Source organism: Dromiciops gliroides, chromosome 1 (genome assembly GCF_019393635.1).
Source record: "Dromiciops gliroides isolate mDroGli1 chromosome 1, mDroGli1.pri, whole genome shotgun sequence".
Classification (NCBI taxonomy): Eukaryota; Metazoa; Chordata; class Mammalia; order Microbiotheria; family Microbiotheriidae; genus Dromiciops; species Dromiciops gliroides.
In genome coordinates, this window is record NC_057861.1 from 289,067,947 (window position 1) to 289,092,544 (window position 24,598).

Here is a 24,598-nt window from a genome sequence, read left to right on the forward strand (position 1 = left end):
CTGGATTCAGGAGTACCTGAGTTCAAATCCGGCCTCAGACACTTGACACTTACTAGCTGTGTGACCCTGGGAAGTCACTTAACTCCCATTGCCCCACAAAACATATATATATATGTATATGTATATGTATATGTATATGTATATATATATACATATATATATATATATATATATATATATATATATATTAGAGAAAAGAAAACCTTAAAGTTTTTATTAAGAACAACTTGACCACAGTTGGAAAGGTACTTAAATAGATGAAAAGATGATAGCATTCAAAGATGTTATGGAAATTGCCAACTAAAAAACATCTTTTTTTTATTTCAATTTTTTTTTGTGGGGCAATGAGGGTTAAGTGACTTGCCCAGGGTCACACAGCTAGTAAGTGTCAAGTTTCTGAGGTCAGATTTGAACTCAGGTCCTCCTGAATCTAGGGCCAGTGTTTTATCCACTGCACCACCTAGCTGCCCTCAAAAAAATCTTTTTTTAAAAAAGACAGATTGGTGGGATTAAGTCAACTAGAACAAATTATTTTAATAGTATTTTGGTTTTTTCCCAATTAAATGTCAAGATAATTTTTAGCATTCATTTACAAGATTTTGAATTCCAAATTTTTCTCCCTCTCTTCTTTCCCTCCCCTCTTCCAAAAATGGCAAGCAATTTGATATAGATTATACATGTGCTGTCATATAAAACATATTTTCATGTTAGTCACAGTTGTGAAAGAAGAAACAGATCAAAAGGAAAAAAAAACACAAAAAGAATGAAGTAAGTAAAAAGAATATGCTTCAATCTGCCTTCAGAGTCCATCAGTTCTTTATCTGGATGTGGATAGTGTTTTCCTTCCTGATTCTTTTGTACTTGGATCAGTATGTTGCTGAGAAAAACTGAATCATTCATAGTTGATCATTATACAATGTTGCTGATACTGTGTACTATGTTTTCCTGGTTCTGCTCATTTTACTCAGCATCAGTCCACTTAAGTCTTTCCAGGTTTTTCTGAAATCTGCCTGTTCATTATTTTTTTTTCCTTTACATTCACATACCATGGTTTGTTCAGCCATTCCCCAATTGATGCACATCACCTCAATTTCCAATGTTTTGTCACCATGAAAAGGTTGCTATACATATTTTTCCATAGGTTGGCCCTTTCCTCTTTTTCATAATCTCTTTGGGATACAGACCTAGTAGTGGTATTGCTATACTCCCAAGTATTTTTTATTGTTTATAGTTATTTAAATAGAATTTCTCTATCTCTTGCTGCAGTACTTTGTTGATCATATGAAGAAATGCTAATGATTTACATGGGTTCATTTTGTATCCTGCAACTTTGCTAAAGTTGTTAATTGTTTCAAGTATTTAGTTAATTTTCTGGTATTCTCTAAGTACACCATCATATCATCTGAAAAGAGTGATAGTTTTGTTTCCTTCTATTTCTTTTTCCTCTCTTATTGCTAAAACTAACATTTCTGGTACAATATTGAATAATTGTGGTGATGGTGTGATGATGGGCATACTTACTTCACCCCTGATCTTAGTGGAAAGGCTTCTAGCTTATCCCCTTCACAATTAATGCTTGCTGATGATTTAGGATAGATACAACATAACATTGTAATCAGTGCTCCCTATGGTGTTTTTAATAGGAATAGGTGCTGTATTTTGTCAAAAGCTTTTCCAGCATCTATAGTTTATATAATTTTGGAATTAATTATTCTTTGAATATTTGGTAGAATTCACACATAAACCCATCTGACCATGGGAATTTTTTCTTAGGAAGTTTATTAATGACTTCTTCAACTTCTTTATCTAAGATGGGGTTATATAGACATTCTACTTCCTGACCTGTTAATCTGGCTAATTTGTATTTTCATAAATATTCATGTAATTTGACAAAATATTTCCAAGTGATTTCTTTAAATTCTTCTTCTTCTTCTTCTTCTTCTTTCTGGTGAGGCAATTGGGGTTAAGTGACTTGCTCAGGGTCACACAGCTGTTAAGTGTCTGAGACCGGATTTGAACTCATGTCCTCCTGACTCCAGGGCCAGTACTCTATCCACTGCACCACGTAGCTGCCCCAATTTCTTCTTCATTGGAAGTGACTTTACCCTTTTCATTTTTGGTACTAGATATTTAGATTTATTTTTTAAAAAACAAATTAGCCAATGATTTGTCTATCTTTGTTTTTGTCTTTCATACAACCAGATCCTAGATTTATTTATTAGCTCAATAGTTGCTTGTTTGTTTTTTAAAAAAAACTTTCCATTTTATTAATCTTACCTCTGGTTTTCAGGATTTCTGATCTGGTGCTCAATTGGTGATTTTTAATTTAGTCTTTTCATTGATCTATTCATTTTCTATTCTGTTCAAGTAAAAATTTAGAGAAATAAAAATTTCCCAAGTACTGTTTCAGCTGCATCCTATAATTCTTTGGGGGTGGTGCAATGAGGGTTAAGTGACTTGCCCAGGGTCACACAACTAGTAAGTGTCAAGTGTCTGTGGCTGGATTTGAATTCAGGGACTCCTGAATCCAGGGCTGATGCTTTATCCACTGTGCCACCTAGCTGCCCCCTGCATCCTACAAATTTTGATATCGTCTCATTGTTGTCATTCTCTTTAAAGAAGTTAATGGTTGTTTCTATAATCTGTTCTTTGGCCTACTTACTCTTTAATTTTGATGTTTTTATGACCTAATACATGGTCACTTTTTGTATAGGTGTCATGTGTTACTAGGAAAAAAGATATAATTCTTTCTGTCCCCATTCAGTTTTCCCCCAAAATATGACATGTCTAACTTTTCTACTGTTCTATTTACCTCCTTAGTTTCTTTCTTGTTTATTTTTTGGTAGGATTTATTTCATTCTGAGAGGGGACAGTTGAGGTTCCCCACTACTGTAGTTTTGTTATTTATTTCTTCCTGTAACTCAATTTCTTTGAAATTTGGATGATATACCACTTCATGCATATATGGTTAATATTGATACTGCTTCAATGTCTATGGCATCTCTTAGCAAAATGTAATTTCCTTCCTTAATTCTTTTAATTAATTATATTTTTGCTTTTACTTTGAGATCAGAAATGCTACCATTGCTTTTTTTTTTTGCTTCAGCTGAAGCCTAATAAATTCTGGTCCAGTGCCTATACCTTTATTACAGAGAGTGTGCCTCTTTGCTTTGTGTATGTCTTGTAAAGAAAATGTAGGATTCTGGCTTTTTGATCCTCTCTGCTATCCACTTATTTTATGGGAGAGTTCATCCCATTCACATTCACAGTTATGATTACTACCTGTGTATTTCCCTCCATCCTATTTTTCCTCCTGTTTATCCTCTCTCTCCTTTCACCCTTTTCCTCCTCACCAGTGGTTTGCTTTTGTCTATCACTTCCCCTCATCTTCCCTCCCTTCTTTCAGTCCCCACTCCCACTTTACTTAATTTCCTCCCCTCCTATTTTCCAGTCAGATAAGATAAAGTTCTATATTCAACTGATTGTGCATTTTCTTGGCTCTTTGAGCCAATACTGATGGGAACAAGTTTCAACAATGCCCATCACCCATCTTCCCATCTTCTCCTCCATTCCTGAAGTGATCTGTGGATTCTTTCACTACTCATTTTGCCCTCTAGTTCCAGGATATCAAGGCAGTTTACCTTGATAATTTCTTGAAAGAGTTGCCAATATCTTCCTTTTGATTATGACTTTCAGGTAGTCCAATGATCCTGACATTGTCTCTCCTGGATCTATTTTCCAGTTCAGTTGTTTTTCCCATGAGACATTTTACATTTTCTTCTATTTTTTTCATTCTTTTGTATTTGTTTGAGACATTCTACTTGCCCAATTCAAACATTTAAGGAGTTGTTTTCCTCAATTATCTTTTATACTTTCTTTTCTTTTTGGTTAATTGTATTTTTTAAAGGCTTGTTTTCCTCAGTGGATTTTTGTATGGCCTTTTCCATTTGGCCAGTTTTATTTTTTAAGTAGTTGTTTTCTTTTTCCAAGCTGTTGACTCTTTTTTTTTTAAATTCTCTTGCATCACTCTCATTTCTTTTCCCAATATTTCTTTTACCTCTCCTATATGATTTTTATGTTCCTTTTTCAGCTTTTCCATGAGTTACTTCTGGGATTGAAACCACTTCTCATTTTTCTTTTTCTTTTTTTTTTTTAATCAAATTAATCAATGCAGATCAGCAACTTTGGGGTTTTGTCCATAGGTGTTTTGACGTTGTTGTCCTCTTCTGAGTTTTTCTTGATCTTCCTTATCACCCTAATAGCTTTTTATGGTCAGGTTATTCTTTTTTGTTGTTGCTTTTTTGCTCATATTTGTTTGCCTTTTTCCTTTCTTTTAAGTTTGAGTTCTGTTCCTGGGTTAGAAGGGGCACTGTTTCAGGATTCTTGTGCCTGGGGCTGAAGGCCCCAGCTGTTTACTTCAGCTGGACTGATGTTGCCCTGAGACCCATGCAAGACCCTCATGTATGGTGCTGTGCTGAGGGGGTGGGTTGTTCAGTGGCTGGCCCTGTGTAAGGCTGTAGGGATGGCTTTTCTAGCAGCTTACCTGGTCATGAGCTGGGGTTCTAATGCTAGTGTCTGGTGTGCTAAGTCTGATGGGGTATTTTTGTGTTTCCCTAGGATTACACTGAAGTACATGGAGGTTTGGCCTCTGGAGGTTGTCTGTTTTTTGGGGGCTAAGCTGAACCACATGGTGGTTCTTAGATCTGGCATTTGTCCATTCCCCTGGCTGAGCTGAGGCATGTTAGAGGTCCTGGTGTTGGTGGGGCAAAAAAAGTCAAAAGAAGAGCAGAGATTAGATGTAATATCTTTCGTTTTTTAAAAAAGGAATTCAAGGGTGAAATTATAGAAATAAATAATAACATGCTAGGTAGCCTTCCTTTAAGAATGGTCACCACATTAGAAAAAAGATTGCTAACAAAGTAGCATCTATAAGAAGGTTCCCAGATGTGGGACCTATGATCTGTCTAATTTGGCTTTTGTACCTTGCAAATTTATAGAAATACTTTTTAAAATGCAGCACTATTTATTATACAAACAAGTGCATCCTGTTGGGAGAAAGACAACTGTAATTCTATAAGTGGAAATTAGACTCATTCTGAGAGAGTATGAATTCATAAGAACAAGAGAAATGTAATAGACCTAATTTACTTAAGTACTAATTAGACTTATACATGAATTAAAAATAGCCCAGTTGCTAACTCTCCAAGATTACAAACCACAGAACCATTGCTAATCTGCATTGGTAGACAGAATCCTCTCACTGTTATTTCCCTATACCAACAAAATTATGCATCCTGAACTTCCCAATATAAAACTTCCTAAAGAACCCTGGGGTAGATGGAATGTCTGGTATGAGCAACTGCAAAGAAACCGATATCACTGCATTTCAGATTTGAAGTTTGAGGGAGGGCAGCATAAAGTTTTGTAAGAAGATTGTAAAGGTAGGAAGAGCCTCTTTTACTTCTGTTGACTTCTCCAATTTATCCTTTTTACATCTTGACTCTGAACTTCTTGACTGTTACTTGTCAAAGAGCATGGAACATTGCAATTTCTTAATAAATGCTTGTTGACTGACATTGATATGTAGGAGATCTAAATCCAGAAACTGGTTGTAATATGGTTCAAAAGAAAAGAGGCAACCTATAGAAATAGATTCTGACTCAATGAGAAATGATAATAGCAATAGGCATCTTGGGTTATCCATAAGCTTGGGATTGGGACCACAAGCTCATGGGGCTTGTACAAGTTGTATATTTGATTGTAATACTGTCCGAAAACTTAGATGACTAAAGAGTAAATCTGACAATGCCATGTGTGGAATTTTAATACTGGCAGCAGGATACATAAGAGTGCCAAAATATCTTTCCACTGACTTGTGTAAAGTATGATTCTTTAGGGAATAATGGGAAAGTTATACATATGGCCATATTACACTCAGTGATGGAGTTTTCTAATTGGTATTTTGTATGTAAAAATACAAAGGCACCTAGTTAGAGAAGAGGATAGTGTTGGGTTTTGAATACAAAAAACTCTTCTTTAGAAACTTATTAGTGGTTGTGTGACCATGGGAAAGATACTTATTTTTATAGCTAATATTCACATAGAGCTTTTAATATTGGCAAAACATTTCATATAAATGTCATATAATTATATCCCAGGACAATCCTGGGACATGGACACTGGGAGTTAGATGCAGTTATTATCTCTATTTTGCAGATGAGGGAACTGAGGCAGATATATGAAGCAACTTGCCAGGATCATACAGCTAGTGCTTGAGACAAAATTTGAACTCGGGCCTTTTGGACTTCTGGTGCAGCATTCTATATACCATTGCACCTCTATGATGCTACTATGTGCTGTATATATCTTATATCTTGCTCAACTCTAAAGTATACTTCTTTACTTTATTATGGACCTTTGTTAAAGTGCTACTGCTAGATCTGATTACTATGTGACCTTGATATATTAGGCTATGTAATGAATAGTTATTTTGTGAGGCCCACATCATTGATTATAGTATGTGATAATTATATGAACTATGGTATACATTTCTTTTATACATATTCTCATTCTGACCTTGGTGCATGAAATTCTCAGGTGGAAGACATATACTAAGTGCCTACAGGGGGAACACGTATTCAAAATTATTACCTATGACTGTTATGCACAAATGTCTGAATGCTTCTGTTGTTTGCTTCAGATATCCTGGTATATTTCATGAAGGAATACTTTTTATTTTCATATGGAAAAGTTTGGAAGAGTGACAAGTTTCTCCCAAGATGACTGTCATCTTTCTATAAGGTTTTGTGAGCAAATATATTTACTTATTAGGGGAGAGGGTTCTTGTTATCTTGTCTCGATATGTCATGAAAGGATGTCCAGCCTGCAATATAGGAACATTTCTTAGGTTAAAAAAGAAAAAGAAAAAATATCTTAGGAAAAAGGAAATAGGAAAGAGAAGTAATTAAAGGAAGTAAATTGTTGCTCCATTAAGAATTGCCCCTAGGCTACATCACATCAGAATCCTCTAGAGTGTGTAGATATTTAGGTGTCCTCCTCTACTCCACCTCCCCTAGCCAGTGCCAAATCCTGGGCATTAATTCAGTAGCACTGCTTTGAACATTAAGACTTTCGACCTTGTCTTGTAGTTCCAGCCTTTGGACTTAGTGTAATGCCTGCCCTCGGATACTTGGCACTTTTTCTGCCTGGAACAGCATTTTCATTTTCCTAAATCTTTATTCACTATTCCTATGCTTAGCAGCAATGATTTTCAGATATTGAGGTTGCAGCCTTCCCTAAGTTAAAACATGCAAAGTCATGGATAGAGGTCTGGAATGGAGTTATGGATTCAATTCTTGTCCCTTATACCTAGTAGAGGTTTTCTTTTGTTTTGTTTTTTGTTTGTGTTTTTTTTTTTTTAAGTGAGGCAATTGGGGTTAAGTGACTTGCCCAGGATCACACAACTAGTAAGTGTTAAGTGTCTGAGGCCGGATATGAACTCAGGTACTCCTGACTCCAGGCTGGTGCTCTATCCACTGCGCCACCTAGCTGCCCCCCAGTAGAGTTTTAATCCTGAACAGGTCATGTAATTTTCCAGTGCCCCTAAGTCACTTTGTAAGACTTATTTGTAGAACAATTGTTGTTCTGCATTGGTAGAGAGATATTCCTGAAAAGGAGTCTCCCAAATTAAATCATACATCTAGATACTCCTATCATTTGTTTCTGTTTGTTCCTTCATTTGTTTTAAAAAGTTGGTCAAGATAAAAAATACATAGTAGGAAATCACCATTGTCAGTCATTCTAATCACTCTTTTCTGACTATTTTTTCCCTTCTAGGAGCAAGGGACCAATCTGATCAGTCTGTATTAATATACTTATCAAATATGCACATGACACAGATTTTGGAGGTGTTGATAAAGCAAGTATCCAAACAGTTTTCAACAGATTAGAAGTAAGTGCTAGCCCTAAACCTCAGCTATCTGATTTCTGGCTACTATATTTGTCCCAAGGCTGTCCCAGTGTCCTATGCCAGCTGGGCCTCAAACTTTGCCCCAAGATCTACCCCAGGGCATCTATGTCCTACTCCCCATGACCATCATTACCTTCTTTCTACTCACCTTCACCCTCTGCCTTTTTTAAGACAGATCTCAAATCCTATGTTCTTCAGGAGTCCTTTCCTGGCTCCCTTTATTGCTGGTTACCTCTCTGAGATATCTTCCATTTAGATTGTACACACACACACACACACATGCATGCATATATATGTATATATAGACGTATGTGCGTATGTGTGTAAACATACATATACATATGCATATACATTATACACATTCTATTTATTTTATGTAAAATTTTTTGAATGTTGTCTCCCACATTAGAATTTGAGTTGCTTGAGGGTTGGCTATGTTTTTGCCTTTTATGTGTGTGTCCTCAGAACTTAACACAGTGCCTGGTAGATAGTAAGCACTTAATGAAGGCTTATTGATTGACTGGCTGATTACTTCTTGACACAGCTTGGTTTCAGTCTTTCACCAAGGGACTTCCCAGTACTCTGAACCAGTCAGGCCCCAGTTTTCATTCCCAGGACCTTCCTCAGCTCTCTCTCCTGGTTATGACACTGGGATTTTTGCCTTCACCTCCAGGGCCTTCTTCCTTATTATAGAAGCCACACCTACAAGACCCCCACCTCTTCAACTTCCCAATGCCACCTAATCACACTGCCTTGGAGCCATGTCTTGCCCTGCAGTTGCCTCTTGGGGTCTTCTATAGCTTCAAGGGATATAATGTCATAACCTATTATGAGGTCCCCTCAAAGGAAGGCCCTTGAATAACCTAACTCTCAAGACATCTCTTTCCAACCACTGATGCTAGATTTATTGCTCAATACACAACCACCTCTTCCCCTCCACATTTCAATGATTCTAAACCCCTGGCTATTTATGTTCAAACTTTGTTCACCATTCCCAACTGATCACTCTTTCACTTTCATCTCCATGAACCCTACCCCTTCCTCCCTAGTATTTCAATCCATATGTACCTGCCTTTTCAAAAGTGTTTTCTATAATGTCTACTCTATAATTAACTAACTTGTTTTCATCTTAAACTTTTCTTTTCTCATTCTGATATTCCAGTCCTTAGTAAGACTTGGATCCCTTCAAATGACACTGAATGACTGTCCCTCCTCCCCCACCCCTGCCCCTTAACAATAGTGTTTTATTATAATTTATAACTTCTGACTCACTGATCATGGTAGGGGAGTCAGAATGTCCTTTCCTCCCCATTGTCACTTCTAGACTCTCCTTCTATCATCATCACTCTTTAGCCCTTCCTCCTTTGATGTTCATTATATCTAAATCTTTCACCTATGTATTGACCTTTGGGATATTCTTCTTCCTTCCTTAATGAGATTAATGTCTGAGTCATAATCTTTCTCTCTACCACTACTCTTGCCCTAATAGTACAGGATTTCCACATACATATTGATGTTCTCTCACCTACCCTAACTTCCTGATTCCTCAGACTATTCAATTATGAACTATTCCTCCACTCCTACCTTTATTCCTACCTTAATTACATACATAGATCATAACCTTCATCTTGCCACTACCCCTGAATGTTCCACTTCCATGTTCATGAACTCCAGAAATTTTATCTGATAATGGTCTTTTATCATTTCATCTTTTCCTATGCTTTATAACCCCTAATCTTGTTCTTTCTCCCCACTTTGACCTCTCATCCCTCTACTCCTTAATTCTTCCCCAAGTCATCACTCCTACATTAGCTACACTCTCCTCCCTTCCCTATATTGACCTCTTTGTGTATAGATGCAACTATATGTCATCCTCAACACTCAAATTCCTTGCCCCGTGTCCTATTTCTAATCATGCTTTGCCACTTTCCAAACTTTGATTACTCCTACCATCTGCTTCCTTCACTTTTCATGAGCTACTTAGCTGAGCTAGAGAAAATCATAGAAAGCATTCTGACTGAGCCTACTAAAAATTACGTTATATAATCTCAATTGGTCTCTTACTATGGCAATATAATCTTTTCGTAGTCTCTTTAAAGGAGAAAATTTAGAGTAGAATCACTCCAAAGAAGTTGATTCTCTAAAAGAAAATGGCAGTTTTGGAATTTAGAAATATAAAAGTGGAAGAAAATTTTCTTTTTTTTCTTTTTCTTTTTTTATGAGGCAATTGGGGTAAAGTGACTTGCCCAGGGTCACACAGCTAGTAAGTGTCAAGTGTCTGAGGTTGGATTTGAACTCAGGTCCTCCTGACTCCAGGGCTAGTGCTCTATCCACTGAACTACCTAGCTGCACTAGAAAAATTTCTTAAAGATAAGCAAAATATCATAATTTTAGAAGAACACTTGAATTCTATACAAGCCAAGTTAACTGACACTGAAGACAGTATATAACAACATAATCTAAGGATCATAGGTGTCCTGGGAAAGATTTTTTTTTTTCAGCTGACTTCTAAATTTAAAAAAAAAAATCATGCAAATAACAACACCATCCAGAACTTTTGAATATAGACAACAAAGAAATTATTAAATCCATAGACTAAAATCAGAGAAAAATCATATGCATGAAACTCCAAAGCCCTTAAATTTAATAATTTGAAAAGCAAACAATAAATACTACAAGCAACCAGGAGAGAGGACTTCAGTGATGAAAGAATGACATTTTGAATTGTTTAGTTTCATGCTGCAGCCATAAGAAATCCCATGGAAAAAATAGACTAGTATAGTCAAAAAAGAAAAGGAGCTTAAATTTAAACCAAAAATGACATCCTGCTAAGCCAATCCTAATCATCAATTACCAAAGAAAAAAAAATGAAAAAGGACCTCCAATAACATAGACATTTAAAGCATTCTTGCCACAAATAAGAGGTGAAAAGAACATTTGACTGTCACATAGTCCAAACAAGAAAAATATAAGATAAATAAGTATAATTATCCAGAAAAGATTAAACCATGGAGTCAATTCTTTCATGCATAAAAATTATTGTTTTTAAAAAGATTGTAATGAGGAATAAGGAAATGAGCAAAAGACTATTAATAAAAGGCAAAAATTATCTAATGGCTAAAGATTTGAAAGAATCTTAAAGTAGAAGACTCCTGGTAGAGCTATCCTTTTCTTTTTAATAAATATTATTTATTTCTTTAAATATTTCCAAATTATGTATTTTTAAAATTTGACATTCATTTTAAAAAAATGAGTTCCAAATTCTCTCCCTCTCTCTTGCTCCTCCTCCAAGGCAACTTAATCCAAGAAATTGGGGGGGATGGGGACAAGAAGATAGGGACACTTTGAAATGTATGCTTACCTGGTAAGGAAAAATGAAATATCAAAAGGGTAAAGGAAAATAGCATTAGTTAATTTAATTAAGAAGTTTAGCTAATTCAATTTGGAATGACATGGGAAAGGACAATGGAAGAGGGGAATCTTTGGAAATAAACTTGCAACCAAGTACAATAAAGAAAAGTATTTGTAGGAATTACAGCCTGATTTCAAAGTGAATAAAAATCAACACACACAAATTATAGGAAAACATGAATCTAAGATCCATAATTCAAAATGTGAATGGACTTAATTGGTAATTATTTTTTAAAAAGTGAATGAATGGATTAGAAAATGAAACAATAAATTGCTGCATATAAGAAATACACATTTAAAATATAAATGAGAGGAAGGAAGAAAATTTATTATCCACAAGGTGAGTATACAAAAGTAGTAGTATTAATCATGCTATTAGACAAAGTAAAAAGAAAATTTCACAATGGTAAGAGAGATAAATAGGGAAACAACATTAAAATTAAAGATACCCTTAACAGAGAAATGATATCAATAGTAAATTTATTTATTAGAGGTGTGTATGTGGGTTGTCTAAATATGTGACTCACAGGTGGCATAGAATTGATATGAAGCCTGGCCTTCTTTTCTAGAAAGAGTAGAAGGGCTATTCTTTTTTTTTTTAATTTTTTTTTTTTTACCAGGGAAGGCATACTGGGTAAGGCACAACAGGAAGAAATGAATGTATTGTAAACAAACAAAGAAACAAAAATTGGGGGGAATCAATAAACAATGATATTATCTGTTCAAAATTATTCTAATTTTTTCCTAGTGAATTAAATATAAAAATCTACACTTAATCAAAAAATAGTCTTTATGGATTCATGTCTGGTGAGTTATGACTAGATATCAGTTTATATATAAAAAAAGGTCTATACATTTTACTAGACTATGAGTTCATTATGAGTCAGCAGCATAACATTGTATCCACCAAAGTTAATGTGTCCTCGGGCTATATTTATAGGTAAAGTATCAAAAATAAAAGATCATAGCACCATGTTTTGCCCTGCTTAGAGCACATTTAGAGTACCATATATGATATTTGAAATCCCATTTTAGTATAAATATTGACAATGAGGAGTGACTAAAGAGCAGATGTCAGCAAACTACAAGCTGTTTTTGTCCAGCTTATGAGAGCCAAGAATGTATTTTAGACTTTTATTTATTTATTTATCTATCTATTTATTTATTTTGTGGGGCAATTGGGGTTAAGTGACTTACTCAGGGTCACACAGTATTTTAGACTTTTAAATAAAGTTTTAATGTATTTTTAAAATGTTAAAAAAAATCAAAACATTTTTAGCTCACCTATACAAATACAAGTAGTGGGCTGGATTTGATCCTCCTGCCATAATTTCCTGACTCCTGCTCTAGAGCAGTGCATCAATATGGTAAAGGACCTCAAGATCCTGTAAGAATCAGTTGAAATAGCTTGGGAAGTTTTGTTTGGCAAAAAGAAGACTATGGGAACACGACAATTTTCTTCAAATGTTTGGAAGACTGTCATGTGGAAGAAGGATTAGATTAATTCTGTCTGTCCCGGGCAAGTCACCTTAGCTCTCAGTGCTCTAGGAAGCTCTTTAGGACTTTAAGTTTCAGATGAGATGGCAATTTGCATAGGTAGAGTGAATTTCTTCATCTAGTAATTCTCTTTACAAAAGAAATCAAGGTTTAGTCCCTATCCCTATACCAAAGGGCAGAACTAGAAGCAGTGAGGAGAAATGGCAGAGAACTATTTTGTCTTGATGATGGTGAAAAACTTCCTAATTTCAATAATGGAATGTGTTACCTCAATAGAAAATAGAGCCTCCCCCACACCCCACCAGAGGTTTTCAAGAGAAAGCTGAGCAATCACTTTGTCACAGAGGGTATTCAAACTCAGGTACAAAATGGACTACATAGCCTCTGAGATCCCTTTAGGGATCCTGAAATTCTGCAATGATCATGAAGTCGATTGCTCATAGATTTTTATTTAATGTAGGTTATATAAACAAATGCCATGAAATCAACATGAGACGTTTGAATGTCCTTAAGAGTTTCCTCCACCAATTTTCCTGTGTTTAAACTCCTAGGATTGTTACAATCCTTTTGAAAGTAATACCTCATCAGCAGTGAACCACAAATGCCTAATAGACTGTAAAAGCTCAGCAAATTCTGAGTTTTACACATATATCAGGCAATCTAGCAAAAGGGCATAACTTGAGCTGGGTGACAACAGGATCTGCAATGCTTTTGTGTGAGAAAGGGAAAAAAAAATCCTTAGGCTTTAATTATGCTTTTCTTTGAGTTCAAGAAACTCTCCACCTATTGTACACTGCCAGACAAGGTATAAACATAGTAAGGAGATTATTTTTCCTCTTATCCACCCACAGTCATTGAGCTTTATTTAGGGAAATCTTTAGCAGTAGCTAAGGCCTATATTATAGAGTTTTCAAATTGACCTTTATAGGACACAGCAAGAACCATCAATTTTTAATTATAAAAATAGATTTAGTGGTATTGGTCACCCCTGAAATCATCTTAGTTTTCTTTTGTTTTCCCTCGCCTGACATTCTTCATGGGCAATATTGAAAGTCAACATGAATTAGTTTCCTTTTCCAAAAAAGACCAATATTTACAAAAAAACAATTTGGAAGTTCTGTTTGTAGTGGTAAAGAATTGAACAATAAGGGGTGCCCAACAATTGGAGAATAGCTGAAAAAATTATGATATATTAATGTAATGGAATACTAAAGAAATGATGAAATGGACACTTTCCATGAAAGTGTTGTGTGATCTGATGTACAGTGAAGTGGGTGGAACAAAGAGAATAATTATAACAAAAACCAAGACTGTAACAACACTATAATAACACTATAAAACAAATCATCCTTGAAAGGCTTAAGAACTTTGATGAGAGAAATGACCAACCATGATTCAAGAGGATTTGTAATGACACATGTTACCTACCTTCTGAAGGAGAGGTTGTTAAAGGATAAAATTCTAGCTATTCTGTCTAAAATATCTAATGAGTGGTCACCAATAAATTATAAGCTTTAGCAAGAGTTAGACTTATAAACATTTACTAAGGAGAATAAGAATTTGGTAAAGAGAGAGAGAAAGGCCTACATTCATCTATCTATTAAAAGGAGAGCACATTTCTAGCTCCGCTTTCCACCAGAGTCCCCAGGAAAGAGAGTGAGTCAGAGAAAGCACCAGGCTCCCCACTTCTTCCTCCCACCTGCAAACGTCACTTCCTGACACCAAAGAAAAGATGCATGGTCTTGCCCTCAAAGACCTTCACTTCATGGCGGAGCTTTTCTACAGTAAGTCTCCAGCAGGTGGTGTCATTCCAGTCATTACAGGTGTTGGACTCATGATGTACAATAAGCTACAGATATTGGGGGAGCAGTGTCATGGCCAATGCAAGAATTTATTTTGCTTTGCTATGTATATTTGCTATTAGTATTCTTGTTTTTGTTTTGTTTGTATGTGTTTGCGTGTGTGTGTGTGTGTGTGTGTGTGTGTGTGTGTGAGAGAGAGAGAGAGAGAGAGAGAGAGAGAGAGAGAGAGAGAGAGAGAGAGAGAGAGAGAGAGAGTTGTGTGTGTATTTCTTGGAGGCAGCTAAGTTATAGTGCTGGGCCTAGAGTCAGGAAAACTGAAGTCAATTGTGGCCTCAAACACTTCCCAGCTGTGTGACCATATGCTCATATGCAAGTCACTTAACATCTCTTTGCCTTAATGCAGCTAAGAAGGAAATGGCAAATTACTCCAGTATCTTTGCCAAAAAAGCTCCTTGGATAGTACTGGTATACTATGGTCCACAGGGTCACAAAGAGTCAGGCAAGACTGAACAACAAGAAGTATTTTTCTAGTGATAGAGGTTGGAGGTGGGAAGGAAAGACAATACATTTTTGTTCATTGAAAAAAAAATATGGGGCAGCTAGGTGGCACAGTGGATAGAGCACTGGCCCTGGAGTCAGGAGTACCTGAGTTCAAAGCCGGCCTCAGACACTTAACACTTACTAGCTGTGTGACCCTGGGCAAGTCACTTAACCCCAATTGCCTCACTAAAAAAAAACAAGAAAAAGAAAAAGAAAAAAATAACATTTAATTTAAAAATTTTTAAAGATTCCTCCTTCTTTCAAGGGGATTAATTTTCAGTATATACTTAACTTCTTGAGTAAGAATATAATGTAACAAAGTTCAGGTTTGAAATCATCTAGTGAATTACAATAAAAAGACAACTCCTTAATGCTAAAACTGGACCTGTTCACTGAAATAATAGATCAGAATATTTATTTTTGTCCATTTAGCTTGTTAATGATTACTGTTCAAAGCAATTTATTAGTACCTGATAATGACAACTTTAGTCTTAGTCACTACCCTAGCAAAATTTAAAGGATAAACAAGATAACAAAAGGAAGCCAAAATTTCAACTAAGTAAAAAGGTAAATGAAGATATTCTTTTCCTACTTGATTAGGTTAACACCCTTCTCTTTCATCTCTACATAATATTCTTGTGTTCAATTTGGCAATATAAATATAAGAAATATCCCTTCAATTTGGCAATGAATATGCTATAACATTCATTAGAACTTCCCTTATGAAGCTTTAAGGAATTGAAATACTAATAAGGTACTCTCATGATAAGGTGAAAAAAGGTGAGGGGGGGTAAATATATGATTCAGGAAGAAGGAATTAAATCAAAGACTTATAGACTGCACAGAAGCCTCATGCTTTTATCTTATGCATATTTTTCTTCAAAAGAATTGAAACAGGCAACTAGACAGTGCAGTAGATGAAGCTCTACACCTGAATACAGGAAGACCTGAGTTCAAATCCAGCCTTTGACTCTTACTAGCTATGTGACCTTGTGCAAGTCACTCTTCTGTTTATCTCAGTATTTTTATCTGTAAAATGAAGATACTAATAGTAACTACCTACCAGTGCTTTGTGAGGTATAGTACAATATTATAAATGAGATAATATTTGTAAAATACTTTACAAAACCTTAAAGTGCCATATTAGGGCAGCTAAGTAGTGTAGTGGATAGAGTGTGGGGCCTGAGATGAGAAAGACCCATCTTCCTAAATTTAAAATAAGCTTCAGATACTTACTGTGTGACCCTGGGCAAGTCACTTAATGCTGTTTGCTTCAGTTTTCTCATCCATAAAATGAGCTGGAGAAGGAAATGGCAAATCATTATAGTATGTTTGCCAAGAAAACCCTAAATGGAGTCATGAAGAGCTGGACAAAAGTGAAAAAAGACTGAACAGAAAACATTTCAATGACTAAAGAAAGCATAGATGGTATCTCACACACAGATAGACCTTCTTGGCAAATTTTTGAGATGGCATGGCCAAGCAACACAGAGAATGGAAATGTATGGGAAGGTTGCTATTTTCATAATTGGGACAAACATCTAAACTGATAAGATAATAGATCCATTGATTATTGTGAATATCTTATTATCCAAAAGGCTTTTTTGTTTGTTTGTTTTTGTTTTTGATGTCTAGGAAACACTAGCGAGGGCAAATGGCTCACAAAAGTTCGTTTTATAGGTCAATATAACTCTTGACTTCCTAGAGTTTGAATTTCATGCTGGTGACTGAAATACCTTATAGCAACTTCACAAAAAGAAAATAATGTTGCCGACACATAGACTGTGTTTCTTTGAAAACTAGTGCTGGAATACAGACTTTATCAGGCATTTGTCCTGCCAACATTTTTCCCAAGGCCATATACTCATCACAGCAAGTTCTTTCCTTAAAAAAACTGATGTGGAAAAGTCTCATGGGTTCTTTATGAAGCAGATTAAAAGAATTCAGCATGTCTAACTTTTTGTTTCATCTGACACTGTCTACTTTGGGCAAACTATACAAGTGAACCATTTCTAAACTTCTCTCTAACTATACTTCCTGTTGCTACTGCTTGGCAGGACTCCAATTACAAGGTTATGTCAAGGCTGAGGTCCAAGGTATGCTAGTTTTCATTGCTAGACTCCAGTTGGTTCTTATCCAAAAGACACGAAATGTGGCTGCACAGAGATTTCTGCATGATCTCACCAATTGCTGCTGTGAATTAATATCAAATCAAGTAACTTCCACTTTAGCCTATTTATACTGTCGAAATAATTTCAAGTCCAGGAGTATGATAATTATTATCCTCCATACTTTGTAGTTTATTCTTTGGACTATTGGAGGTGAAATAACTGTGTCTGATTGTTGGGATGGAGAAGATTGAAAGTGTTGAAAGAACTTTGTTATTTTAATTACCGTATTAAAAAATCTTCAGGATCTATCCACATAAGGGGAAAGGGCAGGTAGTAATGCTATATCCTGAAATGGGAAGGTAAAAGAAGCTTTCTAATCCCTATCATCTATTCATTTCTGTTAGCCTAACTCAAGAATAGTTATCTAGGGTTAGGGTCACCTGGGAATGCAAGTTCAGAAAGAGATGATAAAGCAGTCTGAGAAGATAAGATATGAAACAAGGTGGTTTGATCGCAGAGGTGGCTAGCCAGGTGCCCAAGTTTCCTAGCCCATTTCCTGCATGGCACAGGTAGAACAAATGAGTGAGTAGGAGTTAAGTTAAAAATATGATACGATCAAATCTGCATCAGAGGACCAGCCAGAACCAGGAGAGAGAGAGAGGGGCAGGGGGCACCAGGGTATGAAAGGGAACAGTTTCCAAAGAAGATACAAAACTGTGGAAAGTATCCAAAAATTGTGGGAAAGGGGTAAAGTGAAATGGTTAAGAACACTAAGCAATTGTAGTTGAGTGAGGAAACTTGTGTAAAGGATTGACTCAGAGAAAGGTAGGAGAGGAGGGGAGGGCACTGGCCCATCCTAGAAGATAGTTAGTTGTTGTTGTTTAGTTTTTTCCAGTTGTAGATGACTATGTGATGCCTTTTGGGGTTTTCTTAGCAATGATACTGGAGTAGTTTGTCATTTCCTTCTCTAGGCGCATTTTATAGATGAGGAAACTGAGGCAAACAGTATTAAATAAGTTTCCCTGGGTCATACAGCCAGTAAGTGTCTGAAGGTAGATTGAACCCAGGTCTTCCTAATTCCAGGCCCAGCACTCTATCTACTGTGCCACCCAAATAGTTGGGGGAGGGTGTCCAAAAAGGTTTCAGTCCTTTCTTGTTGATTGCAATATGGAGGGGATAGAATGTATTTTTCTGATGTTATAGCCTGAGGTTAGGACATAATGTTCCATGAATCACTGATCTCAGTTGCCTGCATGTAGAAGATCTTCCCTTACTTGTAAACTCAAATAGGAGTCCACATCTCCTATAACTGAGGAGTGGAAAAGTAGAGAGTGTCAACCTGAGAAGGGTAGCCCTGGACAGACAACTCTATAAAAAGAAAGCTAGAATTAAACTAATAACAAGGTATTACAAAAAATGGCAGGAAGGGATCCAGTCAGAGTTGGATCAGTGCCCTTTAGTAATATTGAAGGACAGAACTAAATGATAAGAATCTTGGCCACATTGAGTGGTTGGCCTTTTACATCTTTTGCTGCTAAAATCCTGGGCCTGCATCCCCACTATTTGTAGTGAAAGGGCTTTGAATTTTGGGAACTGTAAGAAGCAAAAGAAGTACTGATAGTTGTCAATTTGAAGTAAACCAAAGCTTGAACTTGCTGGTGAAAAGAGTTGGGATTAGAGCTTAGGAGGCCCAATGGACCTCGACTAATAGCTAGCATTTAATAGTAGCTAGCATTTATATGGTGTTTTGATGTTTGCAAAGAGCTTTACATATATTTTCTCATATGAGCCTTACAATAATCCTATGAGGTAGGTGCTATTATTACCTCCATTTTACAGATGAGGAAAATGAATTATAGAAAGATTAGGACCACACATCTCGTAAGTGTGTGAAGCTTGATTTTAATGCCAGACATTTTTACTCTAGGCCCAGGACTCCATCCACCAAGCCACTTGACTATTGCCAGTATATTCTAATACCTCTGTGGTTTTCATAGTAATAATGTTTTTAATTTTTCAAAATGCTTTCACATCTATTGTCAAACCAAAAAATGGTAAAGGAGCAAGAAAATTGCTTACACATATCCATATATTAAATATCAAAGATAGAAGTTGCATCATCAGAAGATTAGGTGCTGAGATCTTCAGAAGCTCACAGGAGTCAAAATCCATAAAAAGAGACAGTAGTAAAACTCATGACCTCTAAAATTTCCACATAAATTCAGAGTTTTAGTCAACAAACAATCTTAACTAGGGATCCATACTGCTGGAATATTGTATCATGATATTCATGAGTAAAAAAAAGGGTCTGGATTGGAAGATATTATGAAAACAAAACAAAAATAAACCATAGCACTGTATATTAACAAGGTATGCTCATGTGAAGGAACTCGAGAATCAGAAAGGAGAAGCATTGTTGTGAGCATTTTAGTGAAGCTCAACAGAGGGACAAAAGGAATTTTTTTGTCATCAAGAATATCTGTATGGGGGGCAGCTAGGTGGCGCAGTGGATAAAGCACCGGCCCTGGATTCAGGAATACCTGAGTTCAAATCCGGCCTCAGACACTTAACACTTACTAGCTGTGTGACCCTGGGCAAGTCACTTAACCCCAATTGCCTTACTAAAAAGAAAAAAAAAAAAGAATATCTGTATGGGAAGAAGAAAAAGATGTAGAATTCAGGAAAACAACCAGAAATCTAAAGAATAGGCAATATGAGCTTCAAGAAATCCAAATGTCTGCTGAAAATTTTTTCCGCCAAAAGCAGAGTAGTTAATAATCTATAGATTCATTCTCATGATAATTTCATCCTTCAAAAGGTGGAGGAACCAAGAAGAGGGAATTTTGTTCTGAATATAATTTTCACTATCAAACTAGAGAAGAATTAATGATAACCTTGGAGGGAATGACGATTTCATTCTAGAAGGGGAATTCCAGGTATATGTTCACAATCTCCCTAGATTTGAGGAGAAAGGATTTCAAAAGGTTCAGAGGAAAGATAAGAAGCATCCTTGTTGACTAAAATTCTACAGGTGAAGTTAGCTATGGAAAGATAGGAAATGCTGAGGTATGAAATTTCAAAGATAGAAGAGGAAATAATTTTGATCGTATTAGAATTATAATCCTCCTTATTCACAAGATAATTCAGAGAAGGAACAATAGATACAAAGAGGAGAGATGTGGTCACTTGCAGGCCATATGGTATACTGTTTACACCCGCTGCATGCCCAAGGACAAGGCCATTAAAAAGTTCACCAACTATAATATCATGGGAGGCAGAGCCATCAGACTAGTATCTTTCCCTTCTTTGTGCTGTCCAGTCTATATTTGAAACTATGTCATTATGTGATCTGTACAGTCCACAACAAGGTGTTGAGAAAACTATGTCTGTGAGGTACACTAAGATTGAACCATTTACCCATCAAGATTCCTAACCCCCCACCCCAGAAAAATAAAATACTAAGTGTACCTTAAAGAGGATATATAAAGAATATAGAAGCAAGGGCATTTAACAGGACAGATGCGGAAGTGTAAGAAAAATGACAGAATAAGTTAAAGGTCACAATGAGCTGAGGATGATGAGAATGGCTGGAAATATTGAAAAATGAGTAGTACTTGTCATTTTTTTTAAAATTATTGGGAAGAAAAGAAAAATAAAATCAAAGAGAAAGGATAACTATTAATGGGGGGAGGGATGATGATGGTAACTGACAACTGGGGGAAGGTGGAAGTGATCAATTCATATTTTGTTTCAGCTTTTCCTCCCAAGAATGACTGTGCAGTTCAAAATCAATGCCCTTGTGTCTTTTGGACTAGAAAGGGCAAGATGAAACTAGCTATTAGGCATATGATATCCAAGATAGTAAGAATACTTAACTCTCCTTGATAAATTCAACTGACCAACTATGCTTATATTTTGAAAGCTCTTAAGAGTGTGCGGCCAGACTGGCCTTTTTATTATCCTTTGTAAATGACATTCCATCTCCCACTTTTTTGCTGTAGTGCTTGCTGCACCCTTCCAACACCCCAAACTCCCCCTGGCGGCTATGTGTCACAAGGGATAGATTCTAGGATTTGGAGTTAGTACAACCTGAGTTTGAACCTGTTTCAGATGATTATAAGCTGTGTGACCCTGGGCAAGTTATTTAACCTCTCTCTGCCTCCTCATCTATAAAATGGAGTTAATAAGAGCACCTGCTTCATAAGGTTGTCAGGAAGCTCAAATGAAATAATATATGTAAAGTAATTTGTGGATCTTCAAGTGCTATATACATGCTAGCATCTTAACAATCAATATCTACCACGCAATGCGTGAAGGCCAGGTGTGTTATGTTACATTTCATCCCCTCCACAGGGCTCTCCAATACCCTTGGGGCTGGGGGGAGGGTTCTCATCTCTGCAATTGGCTCACTTATATTGTTCAGTCTTAGAAATCCAGGCAACCCAGTTTCATCTAATTGCTTAACATGAGATTAGCTTTTACAAAGAAATATTTATTTCGAGGTAATAGAAAGAACAAACATGGGGTGGGGAGAACAGAATACATGCATTAGTCCCACCAAGTTCCAAGTCACAGCACACTCTGCTCCCACCACCCCTGGCTTTCATCCTGGGACCCTGGCTTCACAGAATTTCCCTGATGGTCAGGTTGCAATCTCCAGCCTAGAATTCTGTGCTCAAAGTCCATTTCTTGAAATTACTTGGACTAAAGTGGGGCAGGGCAAGGTTAGGAGACCCTCAGGCACTTTCTTCCCTCTATTTTACTTCATGGTACCCCTGATGTCAGTGCACAAGACTTTTCCCTCTAGACAGCACCAGAAAGCTCTCTAGATCAACTGTTCCTCAGTCTGACATATTTTCTTTTTCTTTTTTTTTGGGGGGGGGGCGGCAATGAGGGTTAAGTGACTTGACCAGTGTCACAAAGCTAGTAAGTGTCAAGTGTCTGAGGTCAGATTTTAACTTAGGTCTTCCTGAATCCAGAGCTAGTGCTTTATCCACTATGCCACCTAGCTGCCCATTTTCTTTTATTTTCTTTATTTTTTCAGTCTGACATTGAAAACCACAGCCAGTGCCAGCTACACAGACAGAAGAGGCTTCTCCCATACTAGTGGTAGAACAACAAAAGATATCTTCTCTCAGAAGCAGATTCCTGATATCTTCCGCGAGTGCCTCCTTCTTAGGTGATCTAACCTTGTACCAAATCCATGATAACATTTCCTAGGTTTTATTGCGGTGGTGTTTACTCTATCTAGAGTAAATTCCTTCATCATCTCCACAATATAGAATTGCTGATTTCCTCCATGATTCAGCTCAATCCCTGTACCACACATGAGTGACCTTTTCTCACCCCCACCTCCAAACTGCTGATGTCTTCCCCTCACCTATTATACTTTATCTATCTTGTATAAGCTTAGAGATACATATTGGTCTTTCCTAATATAAGCTTCTTAATGGCAGGAACCACTTCAATCTTGTATTTGAATCTTCAGGGATTTGCCTAGTGCCTAGCAGGTCAGAGATGCTTAATGAATGCATGTTAATTGATGGACTCCCTCTCAGTGGAGGTATTGAAGAAATGACTGAGTGTGTTGTGGTGGGGATTCTTTTTCAGGAATGAGTTGGACTGGGACTCAGTAAGTTTGTTCCAAATAGAAGCTTCTGACATTTCATTTTGTTTTTATTTTTTCACAGGGCAGAATTTTTTAATGTAAAGAGTTTTTACATGGTACATTTATACATACAATTCATTCCTCATCATTAACACAATTTACTGAAATTTTGCCTAGAAGTTTCTTATTTAAAGACACTAAATATTTGCTATTTCCCCTTCGGTTTCTGAGTCTTCTATTTTTCATAGTACCCATATGCCCACATTATTGGGCACATTTACAAAAAACATTTATTTTATTTTTTCCAGTTACATGTAAGGATAGTTTTCAACATTCATTTTCATAAGATTTAGAGTTCCAAATTTTTCTCCCTCCCTCCCTTTCTTCCCCCCTCCACAAGACCGCAACCAGGTTATACATGTACAATCCACAAGTGCTCTTTTTATCAGTTCTTTCTATGGGTGTGGATAGTGTACTTCATCATCAGTCCCTTGGGATTGTCTTAGATCATTGAACTGCTGAGAGTAGTTGTCATTCACAATTACTCACTGAACAATATTGCTGTCGCTACACACAATGTCCTCCCAGTTCTGCTCACTTCGCTATACATCAATTCATGAGTTTTTCCAGGTTTTTCTCGGATCATCCTGTTTGTCATTTCCTATAGCACATGACCATTCCACCACAATCATACACCACAGCTTCTTCAGTCATTCCTCAATTGATGAACAATCCCTTGATTCTCAATTCTTAGCCACCACAAAGAGTTGCTATAAATATTTTTTGTACAATTTTTGGCCTTTTTCTCTTTTTCATGATTATTATTGTTAACTGTTTCCCTTCCATCCTATTCCCTTCCCCATGATATTTATTGTATTATCCATCTTCTTTCATCCTATCACTCTTCAAAAGAGATTTGCTTCTGTCTGTCCCTTCCCCCACTCTGCCCTTCCTTCTTTTGCCCCTCTCTCTTTATCCCCTTCCCCTCCTATTTTCCTACAGGGTTAGAGAGATTACTCCACCCAATTGAGTATGTATGTTATTCCCTCCTTGAGCCAATTCTGATGAGTGTTGGACTCATTTACTGCCAAGATTAAATAGATTATTCCATTCAATTGGGTGTGTGTGTGTTAATCGCTCTTTGAGGCAATTCTGATGAGTTTAAGGTCTTTTAGCCTTTTCTGATGAGAGTAAAATTCATTTGCTGCCCTGCTCCTCCCCGCCCCCCCACCCCCCCACCCTGCTCCATAAGCCCTTTCCTTGTTTCTTTCATGTAGGATTTCACCTCATGCTACCTCTGCCCTTCCCCCTCCCCCAGTGCATTCCCCATACCCCTCAATTTAACCCTAAAGATGTCATCATGGGTCATAGATGACAGAGTGGACAAAGCATCCACTCTAGGACCCAGGGGGATCCCAGCCCAAACCTGTCCTCAGACACAAGACAGTCACCCACTGCACGATCCTAGGTATGTCCCACAACTCCAATTTTTTTATGGTTCTCTAGACTCTTGTATTGGGAAGTCAAATTTCCAATTCAGTTCAGGTCTTTTCATTACAAATACCTGAAAGTCCCCTTTTTCATTAAAGTCCCATCTTTTCCTCTGAAAGGTTATGCTCAGTTTTGCTGGGTAGGTGATTCTTTGTTGTAATCCCAATTC